Source organism: Strix aluco, chromosome 14 (genome assembly GCF_031877795.1).
Source record: "Strix aluco isolate bStrAlu1 chromosome 14, bStrAlu1.hap1, whole genome shotgun sequence".
Taxonomy (NCBI): domain Eukaryota; kingdom Metazoa; phylum Chordata; class Aves; order Strigiformes; family Strigidae; genus Strix; species Strix aluco.
Window position 1 is genome coordinate 19,190,398 of NC_133944.1, and position 6,578 is coordinate 19,196,975.

Consider the following 6,578-nt stretch of genomic DNA (forward strand, 5'->3'; position numbering starts at 1 on the left):
CCTATTGTTTTTTTTTCTTGGGTGTGAGCTAAACTATAATGCAAAAAGAAAAAAAAAAAGAAATAGGTTATACTTATTAGATACAAAAAACTGCAGCCGCCTTTGTAAAATGCAAATATTTAATTAAAAGAGATTTTTAACAGAACCAAAACCACTCTGTTTTTGCAACGGGCAGATATGTGCATAGCTGCGGAAAAAGATACGCGTTTTAAGAGAGACGCGGGGCTCCGTTTAGGACCTTACAGTAGTTCCTGAAGCCCTTTTCAAAGTGGCTGACGGTCTCTAAGAGGTCGAGCTCCGGCGGCGAGAGCCGCCCGCGGGGCCGGGGAGAGGCGAGCGGCGGCAGCGGGGCCGGGGCCGGGCCGGGCGCGGGAGGGCCGCCGTTTCCGGGGGTAAAGGCTTAAATCAGGGCATGCACAAAAGCACTTGTTAGAAACACCAAATCGAAGCGCAGTCCCATCTTTTAACCTAATTACTTCCAATCAGTGTCGTGTTTTATGCAAAGCAATCAGCTGGTGAACTTTGCTAATGAGTTCGATTTTCTGCCAGATTTACCCCGCGTCGCTGCCGCGGCGGTGCCCGGGGATGGGGATTGCACAGGCAGAGGCGCTCGGTGCGGCGGGGGCCGCCTGGGCCCCGGCCCCCTTCCCCCTCCTCCCCGCCCCCCGGCGTTTTGCACCGCCGCCCGCGGCCCACGGGACGGCGCGGGCTGGGCGGGCGGCCGCGGGCGCGCAGCCCCGCGCAGGGCCGGCCGCGGGCGCGGTGCTTCCCGGCGCTGGCAGGTAGGTGTCACACTCGGCCCGAGTTTGGCTCCCGCCGCCCGCTCGGCGGTGCGGGAGCCCCGCGGGGCCACCGCGCTCCGCTCCGCGCAGCACCCGCCACGCCGCGGCGGGGGGCGGGCGGGGGCCGGGGCATCCCCGGTCTCCTGTGGTCCCGCGTGTGCGGGGACAGCGCCCGGAGCACAAACCGCCCCCCCCCCACACTCCGCTGCCCCAGGGCCCGGGCCAGGGGAGAGCGCGGCCCTCAGCGCGCTCGGTGCTGCCCCGCGGCCCCCGACGCCGCCAGCCACCCCCGCCGGGGCGGTGGTCCCCGCAGCCCGGGCCCCTCCGAACAGCCAACGGCGAGGAGCTGCTCCAGCACCCGGCCCCCGGGACGGGTTTGCCCCCGCTCACATCGGCTTTGGGGTGGGGGTTGTACGCGGGGGTGTTAACGTGCTGGGAGATGGGAGTAGCGCTGGGGCTGCTGGCGCCCAGACACCCCTCCGTTTTGTTTGGGTTTTTTTCTTTACGAGACAGATAATTATTTTGTAATCTCTTCAACTTTGTCAGAGACATTTATTAGCTGTAACGGGTTTATTCATGCATATTTACATTTTACGGGATTTTAAATAGTAGTTTGTATTTTATGTTTTAAAGATGCAGTCCATGTTCAGTTGGTTATACGATCTTTGTAGATAATCTGGTTTAAAATCAAAATTGTTTCAAGCTGAATGTGTAAAGAATCAGATATTCGTGGGATAACAGTATGTTATTTTGTCACTTTATAAATTATAAATGAATTTTTAAAAAACGCTCGAATTCCTCGGTCGGATCTTTTATTCCCCGTCGGGGAGACCTGCAGGACGGCGTATTTTTCGCACAGCAGTGAGCTGCACTGGTCTCACCTGCCTTGCTGAAAACGGGCGAAAGTTCGCGTGGTGAGGGGCAGGGCCCGGCCCGGCCGGGAGCGGCTCCGCTGCGCGGGGCTGAAGGCAAAGCGCCGCGGGTCGCCCTCGCCCGGGCTCTGCGCGGCCCCTCCGCTGCGGCGGGCGGAACGCGGGCCCGGGTCCCCCCGAGCGCCCGCGCTGCAGGAGCCGACCCGTCCCGGCCCGCGCTCCGGGGACAACAGGTCCCGCAGTGGAACGACTATCTCGAAATAAATAGGTTTTAGTTATTCATCTAGCTATGGATTTTTTTTTTTTTTAATTGTCGCTCTACCTTTCCCCAGCTGATCTTCCTATCTCTGAAAAAGCTATTTTGCAAAGCAGCTTAGGAGCTTCGCTCGTTCAAAAGCCCTATTCCTTATAATCGGGGCTATTTTGAATAGGTCTATCAGTGATCTCAATACGGTTTTCGTTTGATGTATAAATTCCTAAGGGAATTAACCGTTTCCTTTAGGTTGCAGCCCGTCGCCTTTTTTAAACCATAACTATTATTGTAGCCCCATCGATTTCATACTCCAATTTTATTCTTCACCCTTTTCCCCTGCCGCGGGAGATGTACTGTACAGCCTGTCTTTAAAATAAGCACCATTTTCCCACTTTCTTTTTTATAACGGAGCAGGGGGGAGGGGGCAGCGTCCGCCTTTTTTGCCTCTGGCATGTTAATTTGTTGTTCGAAAAAAAAAAATTTGAGGATGTCTTAAAATAAAAATAACGTCTGCTGCCAATTAAAGCCGCCGTAGGTTACTCGGGACCAGCCTCCGGAGAGGCCGGGAGCGACGCTTCACACCGGCAGCGGACCCCCGCCGGGGCGCCGGGCAGGGCCGCGGGCCGCCCCGCGGGTCCGCCGCTCCCGCGGAGGTTTGGGGGCGGGAGGGACTCGCCGCCGTTGCGAAGCGGTTTGGGGGCAGGCGAGGGGGAAGAGCGGGGCTGGCGGCGGGGCCCTGCGCGCTGCGCTCCCTCCGGCGCGCCTGGGAGCAGGTGCTTACCCACGGGCGCAGGTGGGAACGGCCCAGCCTCCGCGGGACGCCGCTCCGCGCCCGCGGGAAGCAGTTCGCCCCCTTCGGCACCCCCGCCGCGGCCTTTGCTGGGGCGGGGGGGGGGGGGCACGACCCTCCCCCGTGCCCGCCCCGCCGGCGCGGGTTGAGCGGCGCAGGCGGCCGCGGGGCGCGGCGGAGGGGCCGCCCCCTCCCGCAGGTGACAGGCCAACATCCCCCCAAACCCCCCCACCGCGGCCGAGAGCGTGTTGGCCCGGCTGCCCCCACGCGTGGGGCCGCAGGAACAGCTTCGCTCTCCGCGCCGCGGATCGGGACCCTGGCGGGGGCGTGCGGAGGCTCCCGGCGGAAAGCCGCAGCCCGGCGGGCACGGAGCGCAGCTCCCGTGGCTCCACGCCCGGCCGAGCCAAGCGCCCTCTCCCCGGGGAGGGAAGAGAAACCTCCCCGGGTGCCCCGGGGCCGGACGTGCCCGTCCCGGCGGGGCCGAGACCCCGGGCAGGGCCGGGACCTGGGGCTGCAGCCAGCGGTCCCATCCACGGTGAATTTCCCTCCGCCCTGGAGGAAACCGGACAGAGCTGGGGGTGCGGTTGGCAGCCGGCACAGCCCCCCGAGCTCCGGCGGGGGCGGCGGGACCCCCCTGTACCTCCAGCCCCGCTTCTCAATCGCGGAGACGGAGGGCGGGAGAGGCGGGGAGCCTGGCGCGGTCCGCAGCCCCGCTGCTTCCTCTTTCACGCTTAAAAACAAAACAAATCCTAATTTAGACCCTCAACACCCCGGACCGTGTTTACATCCCCCCCGCTGCTCTCCCCGCGAGTGTTGCTTTTCCAATTGTCCCGATTAACCTACGGGGCTCCCGCGCGGCGCGGAGCTTCCGCGGCGGCCGGGACGGCCCGGTCGCGTCTAATTGGCTTATTGGGCCTCTCCCCCCCCCTCGCCGGTAAGAGGATCTGAACAGCATCTTCTCGTGTCGTGCCTAGAAACTACTTGAAAGCCCCTCCGCCGAGAGAACACGGGAAATCACACGGTCGGCAAGTTTAAAGGAGGCGACTAAAAAATACCACAGGAGCTTGCAGTAGGGAACAGTACAGGAACTTCAACCCAAACCGTAGATGAACTTAAAAAAAAAAAAGAGAAAAAGGAAAAAAGGGCAAGCTCGGCCTCAGGGCCCGGCCGGCGCCCAGCGCCGGTCCTCAGCCGCGGATATTGCGCAGCCGGCGGTGCGGCGCGCCCGGCTCCGCGGCCACCGCCCGCCCCAGCAGCAGCAGCCGTGCCCGGGGCTCGGGGCAGCCTCGGAAGGCACGGCAGTGCCAGGGGAGCCCCCCCACTCCCCCCGGCTCCCCTCTTTCTGTGACCTGCCTAGATTATTAGTAAGGACATCTGTGGCTGGCAAGGGAACAAGTGTTACCAAAACCAGAACCGGCTGTTTTTCCAAATGAGCAATATGTTAATTCCTCATCCCCCCTCTGGTTTCTTTAAAACCTGGCACAAATACATCAATAGCGGAGAATAAGGAGCCTTTGCAGAGAACAAGTGGCAGTTTTGAATTTACCTTTTGTGTGCGCCTCAGATGCAATCTTGAGGCATTTTTTCCCCTCTCTCCCACAGAAAAAGAGTGTTAATCTGCCCTATCTTGGGACCCAAAAGGATTGGAGTGGAGTAGATATTCACTGGAATCACATAGGGGAATAAGGGTCTTGCTTTATTGAATCATCAAATCCCAGGAATGAAGCTCTTAATTAATTATGGGTGCTAAAAATTCAGGCCAGCTGTTTCTTTTTACTTGGCTCTGACAGAGAAAGACAAAGTCTACATCGAGATCTTCGAAGGCGCATTCAGCATAAATCAGCGCCCTCGGCGGCGCTCCCGGCCGCGGCGCGGCCCGGCGGTGACAGATGGCGCATTGTCCCCGCATTCCTCCACCGCGCCTCCGCGGGCGCGGAACCGGCCGCCCGGCGTCGCGGCCCGGCCCAGGGACCTTTCTGTGCGGGGAAAGGGCTCGCCCGGGGCCGGCGAGGGACGGGCCGCGCCTGGCCGCGGTGCCGGCCCTGCCTGACGGGGCGGCCGCGGGAGAGGGCTCCTGCGCGGGCGCGGCAGCGCTCCGCGGGGCGCTTCTGTCCCGCCGGCAGCCCTGGAGCGCCGCTGCCGCTCCTGGCCCCGCTCCCAGGCTGCAGCAGGAGCCCCCGGGCCTGATGCGTCCCCGGCTCCCCCGATGTGACCCCGCTGCAGCCAGCACCCTCGGCGCGACCTCCCCGGGAGCGCCTGACGCTGCGCCCAGGGCGCCTGGGTCCCCCCCAACGCGGGCGCTTCTATTTCTGCCCCAGAGCGTTTCTCTGCGCGGCCGCGGAGGCGCGGGGCGCCCCGGGAGGGCTGCGCCGGGCTCCGGGACTGCTTCCCTCGAGGGGCTGGAGGCAGCGGGGGTCACCTCGCATCCCGCGACGCGGCCCCTCTTTTTGGGGTGGCTGCGTTTGTTTACTACCCGTTACTCAAGGGGAGCGCCCCGCGTTACTCTCGCGGCCTCCGCAGGCGCGGGGCGGCGCGGGGCTGCTCGGGCCCCTCTCGCCTCCCCTCGCACGCCCGCGGGCAGGGAAGTCTCTGCCGGTTGAGGGCCCAGCGCGGCGGGAGGCCGGAGCGGGGCCGCCCAGCACCTCCGCGGGGTCCTGCCCGGCCGGGCCGGGGCTCCGCCGCCGGGCGCTGCCAGCCTCCTCAGCCGGGAATCGCTTCGCCTCCAACTACCAGAAAATAAATGTCCTCCGCACGGCGTTACTCATCTGTTATAATTAGAGCATGTGCGAACTCGCAGCGCGCCGGGAGCCCGGCGCGGGCTGATGCCGGCACTTGGGCAAGAGCCGCCGCCTTCTGCCGCCGCGGTGCTGCGCGACCGGCCCCGCTCGGGGCCCGGCTCGGGGCCGCCGCCTGCCCGCGCCCGGCGGGCTCGGCTCGGCCCTGCGCCCGGGACGGGGGGCGGCCTCGGTCCAGACACCTCTTTTCCAGCGAAATTGGCTTTTATTTGCTTAGAGCGAACCACAGACCTCTCCGCGCTCATGCCTGATGGATGCAAATGTAAATGTGCACTTATTTAATTGGATCAGGTCCCAAGATAAAAGAGATAAACGGCTCCCAGTTTGCCAAGTTATTTTCAGAGGCATGCAGTGATGTGTGGAGGGAAAGTTAATGAAGAGGAGAAGAGACACACTGTACTTAAAATACCTCGGGTCTAGACTCGGGCAGGGGGAAGCCTCGGACTCCGCCGCGGCGGGCAGCCCCGCGCAGCCCCGCGCAGCCCGGCTTGGCGGAGCCGAGGGTCCCCGCCTCACCGGAGCCGCGGCGGGGCGGGGGGAGACCGCGCCGTGCGGGGCAATTAATGCTCTGCCCCCCCTCCCTCCACCAAATTGTTCTCCGTGCCTGCTGTCTCCCCTTGTTCCTCCCCGTGTTCTACAGCCGTATGCATGAGGCATTAACAGACGGTTATTGATACAAACATAGTTTTTGTTGCTAAAGGCCTTCCAAAACAAATTCTCCGGCTGAATGCCAATGTATGCATGTTGGCTGGTGACAGCTGATTAGTGAAATGATTTACGGCCAAGTTAAAAAAAAATGATACTGTCAAAAGCAGCAATTTGAAAAAAAGATAAGACAGCACAGCCTCAAGGCTTCCCACTGTAAAGCCACCCAACAAATCTAAACCTATGCTACAAATACCTGAAACACTCAAGGAATCAATTGGTCGCAGATTAAATACAGTCTCTACTCTGACTCGCCCTGCTAATCCGCAGCTCTCCACAGGAGCAGCCCCTTGATTTCTGCCTCCAGACTCACCTGCGGCAGGGCCCGCTCCTGCCCGGGCTGCCCCGCCACCCCACCGGCCTCCCGGCATCCCTGCAATC